Source organism: Helianthus annuus, chromosome 14 (assembly GCF_002127325.2).
Source record: "Helianthus annuus cultivar XRQ/B chromosome 14, HanXRQr2.0-SUNRISE, whole genome shotgun sequence".
Classification (NCBI taxonomy): domain Eukaryota; kingdom Viridiplantae; phylum Streptophyta; class Magnoliopsida; order Asterales; family Asteraceae; genus Helianthus; species Helianthus annuus.
Window position 1 is genome coordinate 38,677,861 of NC_035446.2, and position 15,468 is coordinate 38,693,328.

Consider the following 15,468-nt stretch of genomic DNA (forward strand, 5'->3'; position numbering starts at 1 on the left):
ATTTGTTTGACGGTCACAGTGACACAGGTGTCAAAGTCTCCCCTACTTTAGGAAATTTCGTCCCGAAATTTATTCGTAGGAGTCTGTCTATGACTTTGTGTCAAATAACCCCTAGAGATATGCAAAGCATAATCCTATCATTTCCTTAACAGACATTCTTCAAAAACGAAAATGAATGGATGGAGTCATTTTCAACAGATGCTTCCTCAGAATCGGAAATGAAAAGGATAATCAAATGGATATTCATTTCCATCAACGGATATTCTTCAGAAACGAAAATGAACAAACGGAGTCATTTTCAACAGATGCTTCCTCAGAATCAGAAATGAAAAGGATAATCAAACGGATATTCATTTTCATCAACGGATATTCTTCAGAAGCGAAAATGAATGGATGATCCATTTTCCTCAACGGATTCTTCATCAGAACGGAAATGAAGGATTAAACAAACGGATATTCATTTCCATCAACGGATATTCTTCAGAAGCGAAAATGAATGGATGATCCATTTTCCTCAACGGATTCTTCATCAGAACGGAAATGAAGGATTAAACAAACGGATATTCATTTCCATCAACGGATATTCTTCAGAAGCGAAAATGAATGGATGATCCATTTTCCTCAACGCATTCTTCATCAGAACGGAAATGAAGGATTAAACAAACGGATATTCATTTCCATCAACGGATATTCTTCAGAAGCGAAAATGAATGGATGATCCATTTTCCTCAATGGATTCTTCATCAGAACGGAAATGAAGAATTAAACAAACAGATATTCATTTCCATCATCGAATATTCTTCAGAAGCGAAAATGAATGGATGATCCATTTTCCTCAACGGATTCTTCATCAGAACGGAAATGAAGGATTAAACAAACGGATATTCATTTCCATCAACGGATATTCTTTCAGAAGTGAAAAATGAATAGCTAGTTCATTTTTCTTCAACGGGTGCTTCATCAGAATTGGAAATGAACATGGTTCACTCTAGACACATGACAAAACTCGCTGTGGTTTCTGTGCACTAAATTCCATAATTAAGTAGGCCTCCATAATTACGTAATTCCTTGCACAGTCCGCACAGTTCATTTCATAATGTGTAGGGGAAGAAGATCAAACCTGTGATGAGTGTGGCTAGACTACCATAGGGTCCTTTTAATTAGATCGACAAATGATCTCTTTAATTAGACCACCAAGGAGTCTTTTCAGCTATATCATCACATGATATTCCTAACCAGATTTTTGGATAAATCTGTTTAACTAGACCACTCAAGGGGTCTAATTATGGAATAGTACTTCTAACCCAAGGGACTTAACTACAACGTAGAAGTCCATTAAGGATTTAAGATAGTACCTTTGGATATCCTATTATGAATCCCTTATACGAAGATATGGAAGATTCTACGAGGATTTGGATAAAAAAATTTGGATCACACAAAACATAAAAGGGAACACATAATCACATAATCACATAATTGATTAACTTGACCCTTAATTTGTTATATTTGGACACGGATATTTAAAGCACACCAGGAATCCAATCCGTGGATTTCATTTGGCACTTTAATCATAAGAATCTAACTATGGAGATAGAAAGATCTTAATAGGAATTCGGATTTATCCTTATTTAATCGTAATATACGTATTAAGGCATACGAATAATTCAATTTAGGTCTCCAATTTTATTGATAATCATCCATAAGGATCTAATTATGAGGATAGAAAGATCCTATTTTGGAATTTGGAATTTTGTGTAACGAGAGGTGTTCCGACACCTTGCACTAGGCGTGCTTAAGTCGATACACAAGGTAGAAAGTTCATGAGGTTGAGGCGCTAGATATGCCAAGGCGACATATGAAGCAGGATTTGAAGGTTTGAACAACAGCAGGGTTTTTAACATCTTTGCTTTGGATTGCAAAGCGGCACATGTTAACCAAATGTCCCCATCGTCCACCGTGGGTACACTTGAAACAGGGTATTTGATTCGGATGATGACGGCTACATTGATTGCACCAAGGAGCAGTTCCCTTATACGATTTCATCCCTGAGGCTAGTCATGGTGATAGCTAAAACAACCGTCCTCTGGAGTACGATGCCTATTTGCTGGGTAACTGCAACACCTGGTTCGGACATTTGAGTGTTGTTGCAATGAAGAGGCATCTTGAAGACAATGGAAGGCATAGGAGGAAACAAGCGAAAGATAGTCAAAAGAGAATGACAACGCATGAAGATTGTGACCATTTGTTTGTTACCAAAGGCAAACAAATGAGACAGTGACTAATCAAAGTAAGCGGGCAATATAATGTATCGCGAAGACATGCTCGCCTATAAGTGGACACTCACCCCAAGAGTTCCCAGGTAAGAGTGACTGGTCCGATACTGCGGATTTGTACGAACACTCTAGCCTTAGATAGAAGACCCAGGGTACAGGCATCCACCCTTCCAGTTCGCACGTGTTCACATTATAAGACCCAAACTTTGACGGGATCATTGAAAACTTAAAGGGTTCGAAACCTTATATCAAAGGGTTCAAAACCTAGTAATCAATCATCCTAGAACAGATGATTAGTTTACAAAGCGGATTCAAATTTTGTGTTCTCGTTGTGGTTATCACCTAAGGATAGGTGACGGTATTGTTTTATGACTAAACGCAAGTAAACTCGCGTTAGGGTCCTAGGAAGGTTATAGTCTAGGTCAAAGCATTACTAATAACCTAATTCCCTATAACCATTGGCTCTGATACCAACTTTCTGTCACACCCCGACCACGTAAAACAACAAAATGTGGCGGAAACGTCGGGGAGTGTTGTAACAGAATCATTGTTTCACAACCATGGAATAAATAGTTTCGTTTTATTGAATTATTGAACTAAATGTTTTGATACAAATTAGATAAATACAACTATTATCTTTCAAGTTTTAAAGTCGCTAAGGCCTTGTCCGTTCCTATGTGAGAGTACACCAATATCATCATCAAGCATCATCAACTATGTACCTGAAACACATGTGAAAATAGGTACGTCAGCATAAAAATGCCGGCGAGTACATAGGTTTTGTATGAGTTTTGGATTCATGGCTAGTTTGCATGTTGCAATACTTATTTAAAAACCTTGTTTTGAAAAGTATAGTATTGCGACATAATTAACCAACTCAAATCAAATTGGTTACAGTTTATAAAATCTCGTAGCCATGATTCTTAACTCCAAAACATTTGTTTAATTAAATCCAGATTGTAAATCGTTTTTGGAATAAAATTTTGAATAGTATATATATATCATTGGAAAAACCTTGTAATATATCTTTGTTTCAATAACCTTGCCTAAGTGATCTAGTTAACATAACAACATATAATGTATTAAAAGCACTTATATATAGGAAGTACCAGCGGCGTATCCACCATGCTTTTAACACATTACACCTGCCCCGTTACCTAATCACTTCCCTAACCCAACGGTTCAAACAGATTTCAAACGGTTCATGTCAATCAGCGGTTACAAACGGTTCACATAGTCAAGTAGTCACAAACGGTTCACATAATCAAACGGTTACAAACGATTCACATAGTCAAGAGATCACAAACGGTTCACAGGATCAAACGGTTACAACGGTTCAAAATGTAAAACAATGTGTCCATATGCTGGATGAGCATATGCGACAAAATGTAATATACGGAAATCAACATGCTAGCATGTTGTCACACCCCGACCACGTATAACATGCAACCGCGGCAGAAACGTCGGGGGGTGTTGAGACAAAATTATTTGTTTCACAACCATGGCATACAAAGTTATATTTTATTTATTAAACAAGCGTGTTACATTGTCTTTAAACAAGAAATAAGAGTTTATAACATAATTAAACTACGTCTATCTTCGTTTTATGTCTCTAAGGCACAGGTCCGCCCTAGTATCACAATCATCATGCTAAGCGATAGCTCCTGAAAACACTTGTGAAAGTAGGTACGTCAGCATAAAAATGCCTGTGAGATACATAGGTTTTATGAAAATAGAATTCATGACTAATGTTTGTGAAAATGTTTAGTCATGAACCTTGTAATTTGCTTTGTGCTATAAATTATATGAAAAACGATAAGATGAGATGATATGTAAAATAAAATGTAAGGTTAAATGAGAGTAAAAATGAGTTTGTATTGTTTGTGAAGAATATGTTATTGGTGTAAAATGTAATATGTCTATACTGAAATGATTTAAATAATGCTACGACAGGTAATATTATACAACCATTTATATATACGAAGTACCAGCGGCGTATCTACCATGTTTGTATCATATTACATACGCCACGTTACTCAAACCATTTACCCAAACCAACCACCATGTAAATTGTTCATGTATAAGTCAATTGTCAAGTGTTATTGTGTAAACCATATCAAAATGTTCATGTCTAATGTAAACCACCAAATGTGTATATCAATGTCAATTTGTTTATGTTTAATGTAAATCATATAATGTGTATCCAAAATATCATGTATGGCATGTGAAATATATCAACTAGGCCATAGGTAAAAATGCACAAAAACAGGGTATTGAATTAAACATAGTTTAAGTCAAAGTTATGTTTTGTGGAAAAAATTGCATGCTATACTGATACAAACATTTATGCGGTTTTATGAAAATGCATACATTCAAGCCTTTGTGACTGTGGTCATAGACCTTTAAACAAATTAAAGGTCTATATGTGTTATTGTTTATCGAATTTGGTCATTCCTTCCAATCCAAACAAACCCGGGATTTCAGGAATGGGAGTTGTCAAGTCCTATGGTACCATTACCTACTAATGAGTGGCGTAGCTAATGTTAATGAATGTACATTGTATTATTTGAACAAACCAAACGTCATACAAAGTATGCACACAATGGGCATACATAGCATAAAATGTAATGTAAAACAATGTACCAAGTACGCACACAATGGGCATACATAGCATAAAATGTAATGTAAAATAATGTACTAAGTACGCACACAATGGGCATACATAGCATAAAATGTAGTGTAAAATAATGTACTAAGTACGCACACAATGGGCATACATAGCATAAAATGTAATGTAAAACAATGTACTAAGTACGCACACCATGGGCATACATAGCATAGAATGTAATGAAATCATGTACCATAAATGTACTACTGAACATAACAAGCATAAGATATGAAAGTATGAAAGTAACAAGTAGGCACATGTGTTCCACCCCAAAACAGTTTGGAAATAGTAAAGGATGGGGTTCAATGTACTCACCTGAGATTGCTTTGAAGTCCTTGTATAACAACCAAATAATGCTAGAGATCACGGATATCAAACGACACCTAATATAGGTAACTATGTTAATATACCGGACCTAAATCGGAGGATTGGATAGTATGCGGGTTCGCAAACCAAACGAGTATGGAGACTCGTGTAATATGGTTTAACAAAGCCCACATACTAAAATGAAACCTAACCTAAGTGCTTACGACCCATTACGACCCGTTTAGGTAGCTTATGCTATCTTAACGCGTCGTTTGCGTAAAACGCGTTTGGAACGCCTAACGTCGTGAGCATAAGGTATAACCTCGGAAGGTTATTCCCTATACAACTATGGTCACCTAATGTGTTTGGTCGGATCCTAATGATCGACCAAATGGGTTGGGTTCGAAAGTATAAGCGATTGTTTAGATCGCTTACCTTACGACCCTATATAAGCACTAAACAAAAGTGACGAGCTAAGCATGTTAGAACATGCTTAACTAAGTTTAGAAAACAGGTTTGGTATCAAAACAAACGGTTTTGATACCTATGAGTAGTTTGGTTACAAAATACGCAAGAATGCGCATTTTGGCCGAAACTATGACTCGTCACTGAGCCTAACGTGGTAATCGGTAGGTGTAGTCACTATGGACTATAACCATCATGATCACGCTCACGTTATGAAGTTTAAACGAACTTCGCATCGACCATAAACTGGTCAATGTAGAAAGTCAAACATAGTTCAACTTTCGAACTCGAAAAGCGAATAAAAGAACGAAAGAACACTTACGAAGGGTCCCCGAAAGCTAATCTTGATCCAGAAGCTCAGGTATGAAGCAAAGGCCTCAACTTAGAGCTTTAGATCAAATTTTGTGGGTTTTAACCAAAATGGGGGGGGGTATTTATAGGAAAAGCAAGAACGTTAGGATCGTTTCCTGAATATCGTGCCATGATCTCATTCGTACACTTGTTGCAATACTTATGGGACATCAGATTTGCCCCTTATTGTCAAGAAGAGATAAGTGAAATTTGGCTTTTCACTAACTTGAAGAGGCAACAGCAGTTAAAGCTGAATCTGCTGTTCTGGGGATGCCTTACGGACCGTAAGGATGATGGCTTACGGTCCTTAAGCCATCAAATTTGGCAGATTTACAATTTTGGTCCCTGTTGTGCTATAAGGCCATTTCCGACACGTTTAAGGCCCGTTAACCTCATTTCAAAGCTCTAAAATGAAGTTAAAGTATAGGGAACTTAAAATGTGCTTAAAAATATATCAGATGTCGGTTCGTTTGGCCGTACGATTGCGATGTTCGCTTAATTACGACGGAATGCGCATAAGCGCGAAAAACGATCCAAATTGCGCGATGAATGGATTTTTCTTATGCCAAACACTAAGGCATAATATTATGATGCTTACATAAATTTTTGGATGTCTGGATGTATTCAGAACGTAAGTTATGTGCGAAAGTGCAAACTTATGCACTTTTTGACACTTTTAGTCCCTGAATGATCCAATAGTTTATTTTAGCACACCTAACACCTCAAAGCCTGTTTCTAAGCTATGCAAAGGATATTTAAGGTGTGGTTAACTTATGGTCATGTTCCGGAATGTCTGTTACAGTTCAAATTGGCATACTTTCGCAGTTTGTCAAATTTAGTCCCTGTAGGCGAATTAACTTGTTTTTGCCATACCAAAGCCTTCAAAACTTATTTCTAAGTTATGTAAAGGTTATTTAAGGTATGTTAAGTATATGTTGATGTTACGGAGTATTTGTCGCATTAAACTGAGTACGTTTATGCACCAGTTTGCATATAATTCTCCAGAAAGCGATGCAGAGATTAAATTTGAACAAAAGTAAAAATATGAAAATGTAAAACATAACCAAACAAACATTGGGATCAAACAACTTTGTTTTATTGATAACTGAACTGTTCACAATGATTTCAAGCACAAATGTTACAGTCTCCCCTACTTGTGGAAATTTCGTCCCGAAATTTATTTAGAGGAAACTCGTGGAAAAAGATGCGGATACTTTGCCTTCATTTGATCTTCGCGTTCCCAAGTAAACTCGGGTCCACGTTTAGATTCCCAGCGAACCTTGACCAAAGGAATGCGCTTGCGTTTAAGCCACTTGACTTCACGTTCCATGATTTCCACTGGTTTCTCAACAAATTTCAGTGTTTTATCAACACGAATTTCATCAAGTGGTATGTGGAGGTTCTCATCAGCTAAACACCTCTTGAGATTGGACACGTGAAAGGTTGGATGAACATTTCCAAGTTCAGGAGGTAACTCAAGTCTGTAGGCTACCTTACCGATTCTTTCGATGATCTTGAATGGTCCAACGTATCTAGGTGCAAGTTTTCCTTTCTTTCCAAATCTGATCACACCCTTCCAAGGTGAGACCTTAAGTAATACACGATCACCGACTTGAAAATCCAAGGGCTTGCGTTTTAGGTCCGCGTAACTCTTTTGACGGCTTCTAGCTGTCTGAAGGTTATCACGAACTTTCTTTACCTTATCAGTTGTCTCTAAAATTAGGGCAGGTCCAGTAAGCTGAGCCTCACCGATCTCATTCCAGCAGACTGGTGAACGACATTTTCGACCATAGAGAGCCTCAAAAGGAGCCATGTTGATGCTGGAGTGATAACTGTTGTTGTAGGAGAATTCAATCAACGGAAGATGTGAATCCCAACTACCACCAAAATTGTGACATCTGTGCTTGTAATCATTGTAAACAGTTCAGTTATCAATGAAATAAAGTTATTTGATCCCTATGTTTGTTTGTTTGTGTTTGATGCTTTTCATGTTTTGACTTTTATTCGATTTCAAACTCTATATCGCTTTCTGGAGAATTATACGCAAACTGGCCTGAAAACGTAATCAGTTATATGCAACAAATACTCCGGAACATCAATTTATGCTTAACATACCTTAAATAACCTTTACATAAATTAGAAATAAGTTTTGAAGGCTTTGGTATGGCAAAATTCAAGTTAATTCGCTTACAGGGACTAGAATTGACAAACTGCGAAAGTATGCCGATTTGAACTGTAACCAACATTCCAGAACATGCCCATAAGTTAAACATACCCTAAATATCCTTTACATAGCTTAGAAATAGGCTTTGAGGGGTTCGGTGTGCTAAAATAAACTTTATGCTCATTCAGGGACTAAAAGCGTCAAAAAGTGCATAAGTTTGCACTTTCGCGCATAACTTACGCTCTGAATACATCCGGACATCCAAAAATTTATGTTAGCATTAAAATATTATGTTTTAATGTTTGGCATGAGAAAAATCCATTCGTCGCGCAATTTGGATCGTTTTTCGCGCTTATGCGCATTCCATCGTAATTAAGCAAACATCGCGATCGTACGACCAAACGAACCGACATCCGAGATATTTTTGAGCATATTTTGAGTTCCCTATACTTTAACTTCATTTTAGAGGCTTGAAATGAGGTTAACGGGGCTTAAACGTGCCAAAAATGGGCCAAAACGCATGTTTCTGAAGTGCAGGGGCTAAACTGTCATTTCTGAATAGTTACCCATGCGGCCCACGTGAGCCCATATACATATCTGAAGCGGGCCGCCTGAGGTGCCCAGTAACAGAAAACCATTTTACAAAACAGCAGCTTGTATTCGTTGAACTTGGACATGTTTTTGATCAATCTAGGGGCTGATTTTGATGGTTTTTAGTCACCCCTTGTATTGTAAAACAATGGGCACAAGTGGAGGGCCAAGATTGAAGCTCGATTATCGAGAAACGATCCTAACGGTTGTGCCTTTCCTATAAATACCCAACCCCAACTTCATTCAAACCCACTTGATTCTGAGATTTTCTCTAAGTTGGAGTTATAAACACTTCATACCTGAGAAATACTCGGAAATCAATCTTGCGGGGACCTTCTGTAAGTATTCTTTCGCGTTTTTCGTTCGTTTTAGCGTTAAAGTCAAACTGCGTTTGACTTTCTGCATTGACCAGTTTATGGTCAATGCGAAGTTCGTTTGAACTTCATAACGTGAGCGTAATCACGATGGTTATGGTCCCTAGTGACTATACCTACTGATTACCACGTTATCTAGGCTCAGTGACGAGTCGTAGTTTCGGCCAAAATGCGTTTTCTCGCGTATTTTGTAACCAAACTACTCTAGGGTATTAAAACCGTTTGTTTTAGTACCAAACCTGTTTTCTAAACATTACTAAACATGTTCTAGCATGTTTAGCTCGTCGCTTTTAGATTTGTGCTTGTTTAGGGTCGTAAAGGTAAGCAATCTAATCAATCGCTTATGCTTACGAACCCGACCCATTTGGTCGATCTTTAGGATCCGACCAAACACTTTAGGTGACCATAGTTGTATAGGGAATAACCTTCCGAGGTTATACCTTATGGTCACGACGTTTAAGTAGTTGTATGATAAGTAGTTCTTATGCCTTAGGTAAATTACCAAAATACCCTTTTTGCGCCAAAATCCATTTTAAACCTATGTAACATAATTTTTGGTATCTAAACTGATTTAACAACAATATTAAGCATGTTAAGTCATATCTTACTTGTCATACGACTAGTTAGGCTTTCCGAATGCGTTTTACGCAAACGACATGTTAAAGTAGCATAAGCTACCTAAACGAGTCGTAACGGGTCAAAAGCACTTAGGATAGGTTTCGTTTTAGTACATAGGCTTTGTCAAACCATATTACATAAGTTCCCCTACTTATTTGGTTTACAAACCCTCGTACTACCCGATCCTCCGATAGGTCCGTGTATTAATGTAGAGACCTATATAGGTGCCGTTTGATTCCGTGATCTTCTAGCATTGCTTGGTGGTTATCCTACGACTTCTATGCAATCTCAAGTGAGTACATAGACCCCTCTTTTACTGTTTTTCAAACATTTTGGGGTGAAACACATGTGCCTACTTGTTACTTTCGTGCTTTCTTGTTTTCACATCATATGCTTGCTATGTTCTTTAGTACACTTATAGTACATGATTTCATTACATTGTTTTGCTATGTATGTTAACTTAGCATGCTAGCACATTGATTTACATTACATTGTTTTGCTATATATGTTTACATGGCATATTAGCACATTGTTTTACATGACTTTTCTGCTTTGTATGTTTACTTAGCATACATAGTACATTGTTTTCATATAACATGTTTACATTTGGTATGACATTTGGTTTGCATAAACGGGACTTATATACATTCATTAACATTAGCTACGCCGCTCGGTAGTAAGTAATGGTACCATAGGACTTGACAAATCCCGTTCCTGACATCCTAGGTTGGTTTGGATGAAAGGAATGACTGAATCCGAAAACATTTTACTTTGATGACCTTTACTCTAAGGTTATCCTGCTGTCTCAAGGCTTGAATGTAATGCGTTAACTTACCACATAAATGTTTGTATCAATAAAACAAGCTTTTACTGGGCAAAACATAACTTTTGGATTTATTCAAAATACTTTGTTTTGTTCCTTTTTACTTATGGTTAAGTATTCTCATTTTGTTACTTACCATACATAACTTTTGTTTTAACTACATGTCTACATTTTGGGTTTTAAACATTGACAATGGTTTAGACAAGAACATTTGATGATTGGTTTGAACATGAACTATATGCTTTGGTGATTTGTTTAAGTGACCTAAGTAACGATATGTGTGTAGTATGTTACAAGCATGGTGGATACGCCGCTGCTACTTCCTATATATAAGTGCTTGTAATGTATTACATGACATACCGTTATTTAAATCATTCAATTTTGGACTTATACACTTTACACAAATAATATCTTTTTCACAAGACTTTGTTTTACAAAACAAATTATTTTATACAACTTATTTCTACTTGGTTATTCTTTAACCATACATTATTCTTTACTTACACATATCATCTGATTTTATCGCTTTTCAATGGATTTACAAAACAAAACAACCTACAAGGTTCATGACTAACTTTCATTAAACACTTTTCTTAAACCTAAGTCATGAATCCTATTTTCACAAAACCTAGTTACTCACAGGCATTTTTATGCTGATGTGCCTATTTTCACATGTGGTTTCAGGAGCTAATGCATAGGACGATCGTGACACGCTAGGGTGGACTCGGGCCTTAGTGACATAAAACAGAGCTAGACTTAGTTTAATTACATTATGTACTCTTTATTTCAGTATTTTTAAGACAATGTAACATGTTGGTTCTTGTTTTGAACAATGTATTCCACCCTTGGGTGATGAATAAAATATTATTTTAATTACCTTGGTTGTGGAACAATAATTCTGTTACAACACTCCCCGACGTTTCCGCCACGATTTGATGTTTTACGTGGTCGGGGTGTGACAAAAATCGATCACACAAGCTCTAAGCATATCCTCCAGAGTCTGGATTGTTCTTTCAGACTGACCATCCGTTTACGGATGATAAGCTGTGCTCAGATTAAGTTGGGTCCCCATAGCAGATTGCATGGTTCTCCAAAAATGAGAAGTGAAACGAGCATCTCTGTCAGAAATGATGTTCAAAGGAACACCATGTCGAGCTACAATTTCATCCACATAGATTTTAGAAATGTGCTAACTTACTAAGACGATCAACAACTACCCAGATGGCATCGTGACCTTTCCTTGCGCGCGAAAGTATGGTAATGAGATCCATAGTAACGTTTTCCCATTTCCAAACTGGGATCTCTGGTTGTTCCAATAAACCAGAAGGACGCTGATGTTCGGCCTTAACCTCAAGACAAGTAAGGCATTTTGATACATATAAGGCAATGTCTTTCTTCATAACAGGCCACCAATACTGAATACGAAGATCCTTATACATCTTATCTGAGCCAGGATGAATAGAATAACGAGACTTATGGGCTTCATCCATAAGAAAGGTACGGAGATCGTCTTGGCTTGGGACCCACAAACGGTCCATGAAGTAATACGATCCATTGTCCTTCAGTTCCAGAGCAGGTGTTATGTGATAAGGAAATTCCTTATCCATCAAACCTTGTGAAACACAAGCTTGTTGAGCCTGAGAAATACGGGCTTGGATATCGGATTGAGCTTGAATATGAGATCGAACACAAACACAATGAAGCTTAGTACATTCCTTGCGACTCAAAGCATCGGCTACGACGTTCGCCTTACCAGGATGGTAGCGAATTTCGCAGTCATAGTCGTTTAGAAGCTCCACCCAACGTCGTTGCCTCATGTTGAGCTCTTTCTGATTGAAGATATGCTGAAGACTTTTGTGGTCAGTGAAAACCACACATTTTGTACCGTACAAATAGTGTCTCCAAATCTTAAGAGCGAAGACAACTGCACCCAACTCAAGATCATGAGTGGTTTAGTTCTTCTCATGTACCTTCAACTGGCTCGATTCGTATGCTATGACTTTGTTTCTTTGCATCAGGACGCAGCCAAGACCTAATTTAGATGTATTGAAATAAACGACGAAATCATCATTGCCCTCGGGCAAAGTTAGGACAGGCGCGTCGCAAAGTTTTTGTTTCGAAGTCAGAAACGCTTCCTCTTGCTTGAATCCCCAATCAAAGGGTTTGTTCTTCTGAGTTAGAGCAGTTAGAGGAACTGCAATCTTCGAGAAATTCTCTATGAAGCGGCGGTAATAACCCGCAAGACCAAGAAAAGAACGAACTTCAGTAGGAGTAGTAGGCGTATCCCAATCCCTAATCGCATTGATCTTGGAGGGATCTACATGAATACCTTGTTCCTTGACAATATGTCCTAAGAATTGAACTTCTTTAAGCCAGAATTCACACTTGGAGAATTTGGCGAAAAGTTGCTCTTTCTTTAGGAGTTCCAGAGTAAGACGAAGATGTTGCTCATTGTTACTGCATTCATCTGTCGTCTTCGTCTTATGTCGAGTCTCGGGTTCATTGCCGAATTGATCAAGCACGATGTCATCATATATGATGATGACATCATATTGATGACATCACACTTTACAACTTCACGTGAAAATAACATGCACATTCAAAACAAATTTGCATGTTCATATAAGACAAAAGTTAAGCATGGGTTTCGCTTGATGACAACTTGAAGGTTTCGCTTGAGAGTTTTTGTTGGTTTCGCTTGTAGTGCATGTGTAGCTTCGAGTGAAACTAGATTAGTATATATAGGCTAGTGGTTAGTTCATTTGTAACAGATTTTTCAGAGTGATACCGAGGTGTTGCCGGTATTCCTTGTGCTTGTATACACTGTTATAACAATACACAAGATGTTTAACGTGATAAACAAGCTGTTTCATCGTCAGTTTCTTAGTTTCCGCCTCTGAAACAAATTAAATCTCTTCTGAACGACTCGTTTGGGTCACACAACGATCCTACAAGTGGTATCAGAGCTCAGGAGGAAGAGATTTCGCAAAAACAGCTCGTTTTCATCACGTTTTCTGTTTCTACACCATTCTTTTTCAAAATTTAAATTTTTTCACGGATAAATTCGGATCAAATTCACTCATCTTGTGCGTAATCATGTATTAACAAAACCTGGTAAATTTCAGCGATAATATCGTCGTAAAACTGGTTAAAATCATAGTTTCGCCTGAAATCTTTTCGTTTATTTCTGACGTCATTGACTGTTCAAGCGAACATAACATTGACAGTCCCGCTTCAAAAGACCACATGGTTTCGCTTCAGTGTCACTTTATTAGATAAGTTCCGCTTCAAAGAACCACATGGTTTCGCTTCATTGTCACTTTATTTGATAGTTTCGCTTCAAAAGTCATAAGTCAGAACAAGTTTCGCTTATTCGGTCCAATAGGTTCCGCTTGAAACACAGGCTTTCGCTTGAAATGCGTGTTGAGTTTGCTTGAATCTGGCTTTCGCTTGAAACAACACACCGCTTGAAAGTGCTTTGTAAAATGTGAACCGCTTGATAGTGTATCGAGTTGTGTGAATCTCGTGTCTTGTGTCCGATTGCACAAGGTGATCAGAATTATTTGTCAGGCGCATGTGATATTAACTGACAGTTTTCGAGAATCACATTCAAACATTAAATAGAACCGATACATGTGATTACTATTAAAAAATTGTTGGCCACCTTTTAATTTGCATGTGATATAGTGGGTGGTTTATTCGGCCAAATGATTTTGTGATGAATGTTAAGAAGGTCCAATCAGTTTGTGTTGAGAATTGAGTTGTTGATTTGTCAGTACATGGTTTTCTGATTACATCAATACATCACGCGAATAATTGAAATAGGCCCATGTGCAATTCATTAATATAGCAGATGATTAGCGGCCCAATCAGATGTGTTAGTCTTGTTGTTGTCGGCCAATGTTGATTAAAAGGTCCAATTAAAATCGATTTAATACTTTGCTTGATTCTGATTGTATACAGTGCACGGACCCAATGATCATAAAAGTTGTCTGCCATTACAATATTGAGGCCCAATGAGATTTTTATGATAAATGGATTGGTCGGCCATAAATAGATTGTGACAGTTACTTTTATAAAATGCTATCAGTACATGTTAACATCATATTTTCGGTCCAATCATAGTTGGTTTAAGTTGTTAGTTCATTGAGAAGATTATGATTGTTGTTTGCATTATGATTGTTGTTTGCTTGTGAGATGTATTAAAAGAAATGTCATGATAGTGAGTCTTCGGCCCATGTTTCATTATTGTTAGCCCATATATTCAGCCCAAGAATTCTTATTTCTATTATTTTGTTAAAGGTCCAGTTCACTTGAATTTTGAACCAGGTCGGTTGGAAGTCGGGCAAGGTCGTTTGAAAGTCTATCAGTTCGTACGTAGTGAAACTGGTCATACGTAATTTGATCCGGGTCATAGCAGTCTGCACAATGTGTCAATCTTCAGTCCGCACGGAATATTCATCAGTTCGAGTGTTTTAGTTCGCATAGAGTATCAGTTTGTTTCAGTTAATTGATAAGTGATTAAACTGATTGTGTTTTGTTTGTTTGTGTACGTCAGGTGATACAAGTGTGAAACATGGATACTGATTTTTACAACGCGTTTGCTACAACCCCTGCTAGGCCATCCGACATTGCTAAGAACATGACAATGGAGAATGAAACCGGAACAATGCAAAAACCCCCGAAACTTATGGGAATTGAAGATTATCATGGATGGAAGAAACTGTTCGAGAATTGGGTTCAGGCAAATCATCTGAAATCTTGGGAGAGCAGCGAAACTGAATATGAGAGGCCAAAGAATTCAGTGGGTGTCGATAAAATCATTTCAGAATTCA